Genomic DNA, 15,726 nt, shown 5'->3' on the forward strand with positions numbered 1-15,726 from the left:
ATCTTTTTTTTTTTTCCTAGCTGCACTAATGGATTTCTCATCCATTCTGCTCCACCATTACAATAATACAAATTTGGGAATGGTCTGACTGGGTTGAAGGTGCTTTTAAGTTCATGTTTGTAATGCATATTAATTGATTGACTGAATCCAGAGAAATAACTGATCAATTGATTTTGGGAACCTGATATAGATGATTTGTTTTGAGTATTATAAGAACCAGTTTCAAAGCAGGTTTAGAACTCTTGCAGCTTTTAGCTCTTATGTCTTTTCATTATCAGTGTCTCTCTGAAAGGTAAAGAAACATGAATTATCAGTGGAGCATGATAATAGGACTCAGAAATCTTTAATTTTAGTATTAATTCTCTTTATAGGTGGATGTACTAATTGATCTTGGTCAAGGCGTTTATGCTTACCATGTCTTGTCTTCTCTAGAGATCTAAATGTCTGTGGCATTATATAGCATTACCTGAAATTACTACAGTGTAACTTGGGGTGACTAAAAGTTCTACTTAAATAATTAATGCAATGAGAATTAAAACTTACAAAAGTTTAGATATTTTAACTGGTACTACTAAGTTAATCAACCCAAGGAAATAACAATATAGAAAATCCCTTAGTTTTTGTATTTTGGTATGTTTTCACAGAAATATAAAAATGCATTTGTAGAATATTATGTGATATAGTAGCTTTGATACTGTAAGACAATGAGGTTCAACATTTATTGAATGCTGAGACATTAGTTTATGTGTAGGAATTCTTTGTTAATCCTTATGTTCTTGAGGAGTTCTGACATGCTATAAGATAAAATCCAGAATTTTAGGGTTGGAAGGGAGTCATCTCTACAAGGGTGTTACATTTAATCATTTAATGGAAGGACATTTATGTTTCAATTACTTTGCTATTGGAAATAATATTGTAATGGATAATCTTGAACATGTTTCCTATGAAATATATATAAGGGTTTGCTAAACAATGAGAAATAGATTTGGTCACCTGAGAAGTAGTATGCACAATATAAATTTTAATTAATAGCAAATTGGCATTCCCAGAAAGCCACTCTGACTTATACTTCCACACATGGTTTATTAGAGTATGAATGTTTCCTCACCCTAACCAACACTTTTCAATTTTTGCAAATGTATTGGGATATACTGCTCTTTCTTTCTTTCTTTCTTTCTTTCTTTCTTTCTTTCTTTCTTTCTTTTTCTTCCTTCCTTCATTTTCCTTCCTTCCTTCCTTCCTTCCTTCCTTCCTTCCTTCCTTCCTTCCTTCCTTCCTTCCTTTTTAAAGATTTATTTATGTGAGAGAGAGAGTGCACGAGAGAGCACGCACAAGTGGGGGGAGGGGCAGAGGGAGCAGGAGAAGCAGACTCCCTACTGAGGAGGAAGCCCCATCTGCAGCTAGATCCCAGGACCCTGAGACCATGACCTGAGCTGAAGGCAGATGCTTAATCGACTGAGCCACCCCAGTACCTCAGGATAAACTGGTATTTCACTGTTAATTTCCATTTGCATGATTACTGGCAAGGTCACATTTAGGGGCATTTGTATTTTCCTCTCCAAGGAATGGACTGTTAGATATTTTCCCCATCTTTCTTTCTTTCTTTCTTTTTTTTTTTTTTAAAGATTTTATTTATTTGACAGAGATAGAGACAGCCAGTGAGAGAGGGAACACAAGCAGGGGGAGTGGGAGAGGAAGAAGCAGGCTCATAGTGGAGGAGCCTGACGTGGGGCTCGATCCCGTAATGCCGGGATCACGCCCTGAGCCGAAGGCAGACGCCCAACCGCTGTGCCACCCAGGCGCCATTTTCCCCATCTTTCTATCAGGCTTTTAAGAAAAGATCTTTAGGAGTTTTAAAATATATTCTGGATATTATTTGATTGGTGTTTATGTTATAAATATATTTTCAGTGTGTTGTTAGCCTTTTAACTGGTTATGGTGTCCTTTGCAGCAGAGTTGTTTTAAATTCAAATGTAGTCAAAACTGTCTATTTTTCCCCTCACTCATAACCTTTGTATGTATATGTGTGTGTGTTTGTGTGTGTATCTTGTTTAAGGCCTCACCAATCACTTGAATATATATTTTCCTGTATTTCCTTTAGCTATTTTTATAATTTTCCTTTTACTGTTTATGTTTTTAATCCATCTGGACTCAGTTTGGTATGAAGTGGTATGAAGTGGAATCTGACTTTTCCTAATGAATAGACAATTTGACAATAATATTCGTTATAGTCTAGCTTTTACCCATTGCATTTAGAAACCTCCTTTCAGGTACTAAATTCTCATTTGTACCTTGCTTCATTTTTAAACTCTATTTTCTTGATGCATTTGTCTATTCTTCTGGCAATACCCTAATTACTGTAGATTTATCATTGCATATTTTACTATTCGATTGAGCAAGAACTTCTCTGCAGATTCACAAGCATCCACCCACACACCTTTCTTGTTCCTCTTTTAAAAACTTATCTTGGGAATGGCGACTAGGTGGCTCAATCAGTTAAGCGTGCAACTCTTGATTTCTGCTGGGGTCATGATCTTGGGGTTGTTTGGGGTTTGTCCCCTCCCCCTCTGCTCCTTTCCCTTCTGTCTCTCTAATACATACATACATACATACATACATACATAAGTAAGTAAGTAAATAAATAAATAAATAATCTCTTTAAAAAACCTTATCTTGGGAATTCTAGTATAATTTCTTTCCTAGATGAATTTTAGAATAAGGTTGTTAGATTCATTCAAGAAATGTGTTGATATTTTCACTGGGACTGCATTGGATTTAGCTGGCATATTTACAATATTGAGATTCATTCAGGTGTATAGCCTTAATTTATTCAGTTTTCTCTTTAATGCTCTTCAGAAAATTTTCATTTTTATTACTCATATATGCCTTGTTTAATTTTTATTAAATTCATTCCTAGCTATTTTTAAATTTCTGTTGCTATTGCGAAAGGGATTTTTTAAAGTTTTAATTTAAAGTTCAGTTAACAGTATAATATTAATTTTAGCTGTAGAATTTAGCTATTTGTCACTTACATACAATATCCAGTGCTGATCACAACAAGTGCCCTCTTTAATACCCATCACTCATTTAACCCATCCCACTGCCCACCACCCCTCCAGCAACCCTCAGTTTGTTCTCTATAGTTGAGAGTCTGTTTTCTGGTTTGCCTCTTTTCCCCCCTATGTTCATCTGTTTTGTTTCTTAAATTCCACATATGAATGAAATTATATAGTTTGTCTCTGACTGACTTAATTCGCTTAGCATTATACATTCTAGCTCCATCTACATCACTGCAAATGCCAAGATTTCATTTTTTTGTGGCTGAGTAATATTCCATTGTGTGTGTGTGTGTGTGTGTGTGTGTGTGTGTGTGTGTATCACATCTCCTTTTTTTAATTATTATGTTCAACTAGCCATCATTAGTTTTTGATGTAATGTTCAATGATTCATTAGTTGCTTTATCCATTCATTGGTCAATGGACATCTGGGCTCTTTCCATAATTTGGCTATTGTTAATAATGCTGCTATAAACATTGGGGTGCATGTATCCCTTCAAGTTAGTAGTTTTGAATTCTTTGGGTAAATACCTAGTAGTGCTGGATCATAGGGTAGTTCTATTTTTAACTTTTTGAGGAACCTCCATACTATTTTCCAGAGTGGCTGCACCAGTTTGCATCCCTACCAACAGTGTAAGAGGGTTCCCTTGTGAAAGGGATTTTTAAAAATTAATTCAATTGTTATATTTTTTAAGATGAAAACAGGCATTTACTTAGATTTATCATGTCTTGAAGGTTTCTTTGATTATCGCTGATTTTTAGTCTTCCTCTGAACTCATGTTTTATTTTGCTGGATCATATTTTCTAGTCAATATTTCAGTTAGGATTTCTGGGTAATAAATTTTCTCAATCTATTCATGTTTGAAAATGTCTTATTTTGCCATTAACTTGTTTTATAGTTTGTCAGATTATATAATTCTAGATTCAAAATCATTTCACCTCAGTACTTAGAAAATATTTCTCCAGTGTCTTTTTGTACCCAATGTTGCTAATGAATTTGAAGTCAATATGCTATTTTTCACCTTGTAAATAACATATTTTTTCTCTCTTTTTAAAAGATTTTGTTTACTTGAGAGAAAGCAAGAGAGAGCACGAGAGAGCACAGAAGGAGCACAGAGGGAGCACAAAGGCAGAGGGAGCACGGAGGCAGAGGGACAAGCCGACTCACTGCTTAGCAGAGAGCCTGACACTAGGCTTGATCGCAGGACCCTGGGATCATGACCTGAGCCAAAGGCAGACACTTAACTGACTGAGCCACCCAGGTGCCCCTGTATTTTTTTCTCTTTAGAAGATTTTAGGATTTTCTGATTATCCATAAAGTACTAAAATTTTACCATCATTTTCTAGGAGTGCATCTTTTCTCAGTCTTCTTACTTGGTGCTCAGTGGAACTTAATCTAAAGACTCTAAAAAAAGGTCTTTTTAAGATCTAGGGAATTTTATTTAATTTCTTTTTTTTTCCCTCTCAGTTCTTCTATTTTCTCTTTCTGGAAACCCCATTATGTGAATTTGTAACTTTTGGATGCATCCCTCATGTCCGTGAACCTTTATTTCATACGTGTCATCTCTCTGTCCATTTGCATTGTGCTTATAAGAGGATTTCTCGGTTTGAGTTTTGAGCCTCTGGGTTGCTCTTCAGCTCTGTCAATGTTGGTATCAGCCTTGAGGTTTTTATTTTTACTATCATATATTTCATTTCCAAAATAGCTTATCTTTTATGGCTATAATAACATCTCTAAATACATGTTATGATAATCATTTTATGTTTTGAAGACTACAACTGTCTCCTCTACTTGTTCTGTTTCCTCGGGTTTTATGATGTGGGGTGTGTTTGTGTGTGTGTGTGTGTGTGTGTGTGTGTGTGTGTGTGTGCATGTTTCTGTGTGTAGGCTGATGCTTTTCTTTTCTGTGGTGTCAGTTTTCCTCATGTTGGACTTGGATTTCCCCTCTTAATCTGTCTCTGAATGTTATAATAATCACCTTAGCTTGCCACCAGTAACTTTTTGGGTGTTTCAGGATAAGCTATCAGAATGTGACAGGACTTAGCCATCCAGGAATAGGCGCTCCCTCAGTATCACTAGTCATTTGCAGCAGAACTTACATCTTTGCCAAAATGCATCTCTCCCAAATCTCCCACCTCATGCCTTGTCTTCTTGTGAACTCAGATTGAGACCTAAAATGAAGTTGCTTTCCTATGGAGAGAACATGAATTTGCTTTTGCCAGGTGCCTGGGACTATCTTAGATCTAGTTCTAGGCTCAGGGTGTATGGGATTACCCAGGTTGTAAATCTCCAGGGAGGCTAGGCTGTGACTACAATTTCTCAGGAATGTATTTTTTCCTTTTCCTTTACTCTGTGTTCTATAAAGTGTCAAGTCTCTGCAGATCCCTGGATTAAGGAAGGGGTGGATTTACTTCTGGGCTGACTTTATCCTAAGAGTAGAGCACTTTGTGGTCCTCAGTTAATCTTGAAAAGGTCTCCTATTAGACTCCTCACCTTGGGCAGGTCTTGAGAATTAGATTCTCTTTCCTTGCTTTGTGAGGTCACTAAAACCAAAGCCCAAGTTTTTCTGGCTCAGGGTAACAGCTGCTTTGATGTTCAGGTACAGGACTGGGACCAAGGTGAGGCAAGTCCTGGCCCTCCTCAGATGTTCTGTGCTTACTTCTCTGAATTCTAGCAATTTCTTACATTTTTGTCTGGTAGTTCTTTACTGTCTTCTCAACTCTTTGTTTCATTTAAGAAGTTTGTATATTTTATGCACCATTTGTTTTCAGTGGGAGGGTTGGACCAAATAACCTAGTCACCTGGCTTTTCATTACTAGATATGAAAGTGCTGCCTTCTCTTTTGCATATGGAGGTGGTAGTGAGGGGGGGCAGGAGTCAGACTTCTAGGCTGAAGCTGCTGTTGTTTCCAACCAACAATCCTTTTTTTTTTTTTTTTTTTTTTTTGCTTCAGGGATCCTTCCTTTTTTCCTGAGCCCACTTGTACATCATATCTAACCATATTCTCTTTTGTACATTTTGGGACAAAAGTTTCTTCTTTTAAGCCCATCCCATCTCTTATTTTGTCTTTAAGTATTCATAATTTCTTCTTCATCAAGGTTATTCCTACTTGTTTTCTAGAGATGATGAATCGTTTTTATTTATTTATTTATTTATTTATTTATTTATTTATTTATTTATTTATTTTTATTTATTTTACAGAGAGAGAGAGAGCACAAGCAGGGAGAGAGGGAGAGCAGGCTCTCTGTGGAGCAGGGAGCCCAATGTGGGGCTTGATCCCAGGACCATGGGATCATGACCTGAGGCAAAGGCAGAAGCTTAACTGACCAAGCCACCCATGAGCCCCGACGAATTGTTTTTAAAAACTATATTCTATCAGGGAAGCTGCAGTGTGTATACTTTTTCCATTCTGGGAATATTCTCTTCAAGCCCAATGCTGTAATTTTGGCACCAAGTCTGTGAGGCAGACTTAAGACTTAAAGTCTTAAGAAACCTGTTTTTCTTGCCTTCCATATCTCCTTGGCTGATGAACTATATAAATAAAATTAGATGGCTACAGTAAATAAATTGCAGATGTCAGTAAAATTATAAAATCAATGAAAAACTGATAAAATGCTACTGTTGGAGTTTGTGTAATCATCCTACTGCCAAAACAACTGGTTGAAAAGTAAATAATCAGTCACCTAGCTGTTTGTTCTATACAGAAGCAAACATATGTGTACTACATTTTAAAATGTTTGAATGATGGATTGAATTTTTTATTTTTCATCTGGCTGTCTGGTAGCATGTAGGAACAGCCTGCGGCAAGTAAATATGATTATGAGGCAAAAACTTAGAGCAGTCCACTTTGTAGAATACAGACTTAGAATAACAAACAGATGATACAGAGTGAAAACAAAATTTGATTCCCACTGGAGGATTCCCACTGGAGGATTCAGATCTTAACAAACTCTGTACTTCAAGGTTTTGAAAATCTGTAAATTTTGACAAATAAGAATGCACGATCTACCCCACAGGTTTTGGAAATGTGTTTTACAAGTTCTAAAGTGTTACAAGTGCTAATTTTAAAAATTGTTGACAATCTGGCGAGGGAGTTAAAAACTAACTCAATTACGAGGCCATGATACATAAGAAAATAAAGGTGCAATGTGCTACGAGGAAGGGGTTGGAAAAGGTTTTTTTTGGAAGAAGGAGAACTTGAGATGGACCTTAATAGATGAGCAGGATGTTGTGCTGTAGACTTACGGTGGTGATGGGGAAGAAAATGGAATGACAGTACATTCCTGCAGACAGGCCATCATTTCAGACAGTTCGTCTGCAGAACAGATCGAGAAAGACATGCAAGTGAGAGAATTAGGTAGGTATACTGAGTTGCTGATAGTTTGAATTAGGTGAAATAGAATATGTGTGTAACAGAGACAAAATAGGAAGGAAGTCAGGATCTAACTGCACAGGATTTTGACTGCCAGACAAGATGTGGAATCTTATTCTGCATAAAGTAGGTACTTGAAAATTATGATCAAGTCTGGAGTTTAAGAATATTATTTCTGGCAGTACAGTATTGTGAATAAGAGAGAAGAGTTAGAAATGCAGTCATGTAGATAAAAGATACTAAAATGAGACTCTAAATTGAGACATGAAAATGCATAGATGGGAGAAGCACTGTGGAATTGACAGGATTTGGCAAAGGAATAAAGGAATTAATAATTGTAAAGGATTCGGAGATTCTGGCTTTGCAGAATGACCCTGTGGAATCAGTTTCACCACTCTGGGCCTCAGTCCTACATCTATAAAAAACATTAAATTAGACAATAGTGCATTATAACTATGATTATGCAATTTTGAGGTTTTGTGCTTGAGAAGTAGTGGAGCAGTGAGGGATATTGATGCCATTAATAAGAGAAGAAACACAGAAGAGGAGCTAAATTTGAGACTGAATTTAAGACTTTCACAGGCCATATACTATTCATGATTGTCATGCAGCTGACCTGCTCATCTAGAGATCAGGAGGAAGGTCTGGGATGCAAATATATACGTAAAAGAAGCTGGGGCTTGGAAGAGAGTAACAGACATAGAATACGGTGAACAAGAGAGCTATGCACTGAACTTTGGGCATAGCATTTAAAGGGAGGGTTGAGAAAGGCCAGCCAGTGAGAGCCTAAGATTCTACTTAGGTTCAGGGGGAAAGAAGATGGTGAATAGTGTCAAATGCTGCACAGAGATTAAGCAGCAAGAACAGTGAGAGGCCACTGGATTAGTCATCAGTGGGCTATTGGTATTCTTTGAGAGAGCAGTCTCAATGGATGGGAAGTAGAGCTTAGGATCAATCAGGAGCAGGTAGACGGTTGTCACCGGCAGAGAGAATTCTTGGGGCAGGTATGCGATAAGATAGGCATATGAACCTTTGTATGGAGAAAATGCAGTAGAATTGGGAAGAGTGTCAGAAGAAGGCAGTTCCTCAAAGCAGCCTGAGTAATGGGAAATAAAGCTGTTGCATGGGCATTAATGGGTTCAGTGGTGGGGGAGAGTGTATTCCTCCAGCTTCCCTTTGCTTGAGGGCTGCCCTCCCCCCATTGAGTGTAGTCCTACAGAATGGCTCCAAAGAGTAGTAGTAACTGTAAAAGTAGTAGTAGAATTGTAGAGTTGTAGAAACCTTTCAGATGAACCTAGGTTATTAAGAAAGAGGCTTACATCATTGAGGACAATTCACAAAAGAGAAATTGGCTTCCTTACTGATCCATAACATAACACAGCAATCAAATTTCTCTCTAGTAGTTAACAATCCCACCATAACACACCTGCTCTCTCCTGCTTCTCTTTCAAGGAAAGATGCTCCAGATACTTGCAATGTATTCCACCCCCTCCCCACCACCACTTTTAGAAGTATAAGATAAAAGGACTGAAAGAAGCAAAGGTAACTTAGAACTCCTAAATTTCACAAGTTTTTCAAAACAGCACCGGCAATAGCAAGCTTATTTGAAACAGTAAGATACAGTCTGCTTGTACTGCTTAGGCTCAGTATCCTCTGCAACACGTCCAGGACTTGGCCTTTATGTGGCTCCTATCTGGACCTGACAAGGAACTAGATAGGGTTGCTAGACAATTGCTTTCTGAATTCTGATTAATTTGAGATCGATGAGCAACTTGCCTTTTTCAACTGGAATAGAGCTGCTGGGTGGGTGTCAGGGGAGAGAGTTGCTATAAACTTTGTTTCATTTTATCTTATTTTATTTTTTCTAATTGTAGAACTTGTATGATAGTGAAGAATTACTACTAGAAAGAGATAGATAAAATAGGAAAACTTTGGAGCCAGAATTTCTGGCAATGTCTTTTCTCTGCCTCAGTAATATACCCTACTCTACCTTAAATCAGAGGTTGGGTTGGTAGGGTGGAAAGAAAAAAAAAACCCTATTGATTTTATTTCCATTTTCTAAGCCACACTTTGGGATAAACTATTCATCTTTCCTTCAGCATCAGCTATTTTATTCCGAGGATTTACGAAAAGGCCAAAAAAAAAAAAAAAAAAATCTCAGCAACTCCTCTATTAACTTTCCCTAGGGGAATGCAGAGTCGGGAACAATCACACAGTTATGGCCGCTTCCTTCTCTCAATATTTTTATATAGGTGAAGTCAAAGTACATTGATCATCAAGTGTAAAAATACATTAAAAAATATGCAAGTTTCCAAGATATATTTGAGTGAAAAAAGGCAGACCTGTCTGTTTTGCCTAGAGAACTAGGGGTAGAAAGGCAGGAAAGGAAAAAATAGAGTGGGGTTAAAACCTGATCTTGTATAAGAATCTTAGGTCTTTTAGTGCTAGCTTGTAAAGTAACTGTCTTCTCCCCTACTATTTCCCTGGGTCTCTGTTGACCTGCAATCAAGAAATGATCTGTTGAAAACTCAAGTCTGACCCTGCAAAGTGCCATAATCCAGAAAGAACTCTAATTATCATCACTGTCTCTACTTTCTCTCCTCCTATTCACTCACATCAATATCAGATTTTGTCCTTGCTTCTCTGGTAAAACTGTCCTAGAAAGGTTCCCCAGCTATTAAATCTGGTGGTCACTTGTTGGCCCTGACCTTACTCCCACACTCTCTCTGGCATTTGGTGTTATTGGACATGCCCATCTTCTCGGCACACTCTCACTTTGGACTCTTATGTCACTATTCTCCATAGCCTTATTATCCATCTACTCCTCTCAGTTCCCACTGCTGTTGCTATAGTTAAGTCCTCATTGTGGCATCTCACTGTGGTTTTGATTAGCATTTTCTTAATGATCAATGATTAATATATTTTCATGTATTTGATGGTCATTTTTGTATAATTTCTGGAGAAACATTTATCCAATTCCATAGGTACATATTCAAGAAACATGAAAACATGTCCAAACAGAAAACCTGTAGCCAAATGTTTGTTCCCATTTAAAACACTGGGTTGTCATTTTGCTGATGAGTAGTACAAGTTGTTTTTATATTCTGAATACTAAACCTTATTGGATGTATGGTTTGCAAAATTTTTCTCCTGTTTTGTGGATTGTCTTTTCAGTTTCTTGATGTCCTTTGAAGCATAAAAGTGCTTAATCTTGATGATGTCCTGTTTATCTGTTTCTTCTTTTCTTGTGCTTTTGGTGGCATTCTTAAGAAATCATTTGCCTGATCCAAGATCACAAAGATTTATGCCTTTTTTCTTGTAAGAGATTTAAAGCTTTAGTTGTTATATTTAGGTCTTTGGCCCATTTTATATTAATTTTTGTGTATGGTGTGAGGTAGGTATCCAAATTCATTTTTTGTTTTTTTGTTTTTTTGCATGTGGCTCTGTAGTCATCCCCATCATCTGTTGAAGAGATTATTCTTTCCCCTCTCAATTGAGTTGCCTTGGCATCTTTGCCAAAAATCAATTGACCACGTGAATGTGAGGGTTTATTTCTGTGATATTCCATTGATCTATATGTCTGTCTTCATGCCAGTACCATACTGTCTTGATTATTGTACTTCATAATAAATGTTGAAATTGGGAAGTGTGAGTCCTCCAAATTTGTTTTTTTGTTTAAAAATGTTCACTTCTGCATTAATTTTCAGATCATTTTCTTAATTTCTGCAAAGAAATCAGCTGGGATTTTGTATTGAATTGGTAGATCAATTTGGAGAGTATTGTTACCTTTTTTTTTTTTTAAGATTTTATTTATTTATTTGACAGAGAGAGACAGCACAAGCAGGGGGAGCAGTAGAAGAAGAGGGAGAAGGAGGCTCCCCGCCAAACAGGGAGCCTGGCGAGGCTCAATCTCAGGACTCTGGGATCATGAGCTGAGCCGAAGGCAGATGCTTAACCATGTGAGCCAACCAGGTGTCTCAGAGCATTGCCGTCTTAATATTAAGGTTTCCAATCCATGAATATGATAAGTATTTTCATTCATTGGGGTTTTCTTTAATTTCTTTCAACAGTATTTGTAGTTTTCGGAGTATGAGCTTTGCACTTTTGTTAAATTTACTCCTAAGTATTCTTGTTGATTTCATTTTTTTTGTTTGTTCATTGTGACTGTAAAGAAATACAGTTGATTTTTGTATATTGACCTTTTATGCTACAGCTTTGCTGAACTCATTTCTTAGTTCTAATAGTTTTTTAGTGGATACCTTAGGGTTTTCTATACATAAAATTATGTCTTTAATGAACACAGATAGTTTTACTTTTTTCTTTCCAATCTTGAATGTCTCTTATTTCTTGTTTGTATCTAATTGCCTTGGCTAGGCCCTCCTGTACAATGTTTTTTGTCTTTTTTTTTTTTTTAAGATTTTATTTATTTATTTGACAGAGATAGAGACAGCCAGCGAGAGAGGGAACACAAGCAGGGGGAGTGGGAGAGGAAGAGCAGGCTCCCAGCAGAGGAGCCTGATGTGGGGCTCGATCCCATAACGCTGGGATCACGCCCTGAGCTGAAGGCAGGAGCTTAACCTCTGTGCCACCCAGGCGCCCCTGTACAATGTTGAAATGAATGAATAGAAATGGTGAGAATGTCTTGTTCCTGATCTTAGGGGGAAAGCATTCAGGTTTTCACCATTAAATAGACGAGGTGTGGATTTTTTTTTTTTTAGTATAGTTGACATACGGTGTTACATGAGTTTCAGGTGTACAACTAAGTGATTTGACAGGTTTATATATTATGCTATGTCCACAGGAAGTGTAGGTAGAGGTGTGGGTTTTTTGAAGATGCTTTTTATTAGGTTGAGGAAGTTTCTATTTCTAATTTGTTGAGTGTTTTATCAGAAAGCGGTGTTGAATTCTGTCAAATATCTTTTCTGTATCATTGAGATGATCGTATGGTCTTTGTCTTCTATTGATGTGGTAAGTTACATTAATTAATTTTCAGTTATTACACCAACTTGCATTCCTGGGTTAAATGTAAATAAATACTTCTTAGATGGAATTCACGATGAGTAAATTATCTGAGGATTGGGTAAAAATTCAATAAATGGTCAGAGAAACAAAACTGGAAAATAATTTCCATTTTAAGGTAGTAACTAGTTAGGAATCATGGAAACTTTGGAAGTACAATTGTTATTGTGAAAAAATTAAAAAAAGATTGTAAGAATATAAATTAATGGGCTTTACCATTCTTTGAATCCTCTACTTTTCCTTTAAAGTCTGGAACTAGATCTTCATAATATTCTGGATTTAATAACCTGTCTCAAATATCCCTACTCTATAAAAATTACTATAATGCTTTCCTCAGAGATTTGCTCAATCTTTTCTATTTTTTAAAATATTTTATTTATTTATTTGACAGAGAGAGAGACAGCCAGAGAGAGAGGGAATACAAGCAGGGGGAGTGGGAGTGGAAGAAGCAGGCTCCCAGCGGAGCAGGGAGCCCGATGTGGGGCTCGATCCCAGGACTCTGGGATCATGCCCTGAGCCGAAGGCAGACGCTTAACGACTGAGCCACCCAGGTGCCCCCCCAATCTTTTCTATTTTTATCTCCCTCCCCGCTCCCTCTCTTTCTCTCATACACATATCCTTTCCAAATATTGTCCTAAATAAGAGTATCATTGATATCTGTCCTTCTTGGATATTTTTAAGTACTTACCCCAAAATGGTATCAATTGGGAATATAGTGATACTTCTGATCTTCTCACCAACTTCCACCCTTACTGCTGTTAAAGAGAAAAGACCCTCATAGACAACCATAAGGACCGAAAAACTTACTTTTAATTATGACCCCAAGAATGATCAATATCTCAATTAACAGGGACAAGGGCTTCATCTTCTCCTAAGCAGCTCCTCCTCACTATAACACAGGCAGAACTAGGTGGCTGGCCCACAAGCTTCCTCTTTTCAGGTCTGTGGGGGAGGGGGGGTGTCAGGATTTGGTTGCTAAGCAACCATTTCCTTACTCTTGGGCCAATGAGCTGCCAGGAAGTTCCTTTCAACTGGAATGAAGGCAGCTGCTGAAGAGAGCAGGCTATGGGGAGGGAACCATATCTAATCCACTACTCCTCTGGTAGGAGATAAGGGGTAGGTTTGAGATAGGTAAGAGTTGCTCTCTGAAAGGAAAGGAAGAAACCAGAAGTCTAATTTGTACATCTCCTCAATAATGTTCAAATAATATTTAGAATTGCTAGAAGTTCTTATTTTTATTTTACCTTCAGCAGTGCAAATTGCACTTAAATGAAAACACAGTTAAGTATATGAGCTAACCTGACATCATCTTGTACTCTAACATCTGAAGGCTATGGTGGACAAGAAACATATGGACCAAGTCTGCTTTGGTCCCTATCTGGGTGAAAATGTTTATCTTCTGTTTGAGTAAGTAACTGTTGAGGTTTTACTGGGACAACAGCAAACAAATCCTAGTGATCAATGACTTTTTTAAAAAGGCATTTCATTACACTTTCACTAAAAGGTATTTAAAAACACCTTCTCCACTATCTTTAACAATATGGGCATTTTACAGGTGGGTACTCTCAAGGCTAGAACCAGAAATGAAAATTAATATTTAAGGTAAATGCATGGAAATATTAAGACTATCTAAGGAATGGAGCTAGCTGAGAAAATTATGCTGAAAATATGTTAAACTTTTACAGTGTTTATAAGTAATTACTTCAGAAACAGACATATTTATTGTCTTGAATTTCCAGGTTGTGATTACATTTAGGGCCAACCATGATAATACAGGATAATCTTCCCATCTCAAGATCCTCAATCATACCTGCAAAGTCCCTTCTGCCAAATGAAATAACATTCATAGGTTTCAGATATTAGGTCATGGGAATCTTTGGGACCATTATTCAGAATAGTCCCTAGTATGTTTTCCTTTCACCAAGGGAGTTGAAAATGGGATTTTCCTAACTTCTGTACTTTTAAAAAGTACCTAAATATAATTTAAACTCTTAAGTATCATCTGTTAAGCATTCTCCAAATAATCTTTTTTTCATTCCCCATTTGGATCCAGATTTATTAGCATCTTTCAGCAGATGATTTTGCCTCTACTTTTACTGAAACTGAGCTCACTGGACCTATCTTCCCTCTACTTTCCTTTAATTTAAAATTTTTTTGAATCTCCATTCTTTTTCTAGTTCATCACAAAAGATGAAATGCCCTTTCTATATTCTGTTTTTGATTCTATCTATATTTACTTTCTCTTTTTCTGGTATTTCTAACATTTGTCCTTTTCTCTCTCTCTCTCTCTCTCTTTTTTTTTTTGGTTTCAATCTTTTGCACCAAACTTCTTAAACACTTTTCATTTCATGTCTCAGAAAAATTTTACCTTGACTCTGGTATCCTTTCAACTACTATCTCCTGTAATTATCCTTTTGCTTCTAAACATGTCAAAAAAACTAGTCCACAATCACTACTTCTTGTTTCTCTCACTTCTTCAATTGTTTTTATTTTCACTGATTTACAGACTATAAATCCAATGGTATTTTCTCAGTTCTCATCCTAGTTGGTCTTTGTGAGGTATCTGACATTTCTGACCACAAGCATCTTCTTGAGAATATATTATTGGTTTCTCTTGAAACTAAATTGCAATTATTTTTCTACTTTCTTGAACACAATTTCTCACTCATTCCATCACTCCCTCATTCATTCATTCATTCATTTGTTGAATAGCTACTGTGTGCTAAGGATGAATGGTAACTCTCCTTCAGGCATTTGTTAATTTCATTTGTTATTTCCTCTCTTAGTCTTCACATTAACATTACCACCTCCCCAGTGTAACCCCTTTTGGTCACATGTGCTTTTCCTTAGTTTTACCAACATCTCTGTGGTGGGGGTGGAGCAGAATTGGTAGGTGATGGGCACTCCATTCTTAATGATTTAGTTTTTATAAGACTGTAGTAGTCAGCTTGGGCTGCCATAATACAATGCCGTAGGTTGGATGGCTTAAACAAAAGAATTTTTGAAAAGATTTTATTTATTTATTTGAGAAAGAGAGAGAGAGCACAAGCAGGGGGAGCGGCAAGGAGAGGGAGAGGGAGAAGAAGGCTTCCCCCTGAGCAGGAAGCTTGATGCAGGGCTTGATCCCAGGACTCTGGGATAATGACCTGAGCCGAAGGCAGATGCTTAACCAACTGAGCCACCCAGGCGCCCCAGCTGAATTTTTCCCTCACAGTTCTGGGGGCTAGAAGTCCATAATCAGGATGCTGGCATAGTCTGGTTATGGCAAAGGCTCTCTT

The 15,726-nt window shown here is 37.2% G+C and overlaps 1 protein-coding gene across 1 annotated transcript in view; it reads right to left on the minus strand.

Annotated features, from left to right (window-relative positions):
• The window catches only part of SEL1L2 (SEL1L2 adaptor subunit of SYVN1 ubiquitin ligase), a 113,128-nt gene extending 99,939 nt beyond the window's left edge, over window positions 1-13,189 (minus strand). The window contains exon 1 of the mRNA XM_087853757.1: window positions 13,137-13,189. The gene's annotated coding sequence lies outside the window, so the exon portion shown is untranslated. The remainder of the gene's footprint in view (window positions 1-13,136) is intronic.
• Between the last annotated feature and the right edge of the window lie 2,537 nt (window positions 13,190-15,726).

This window comes from Ursus americanus, chromosome 22 (genome assembly GCF_024610735.1).
Source record: "Ursus americanus isolate L20-20 chromosome 22, mUrsAme1.1.p, whole genome shotgun sequence".
In the NCBI taxonomy this organism is placed as follows: Eukaryota; Metazoa; Chordata; class Mammalia; order Carnivora; family Ursidae; genus Ursus; species Ursus americanus.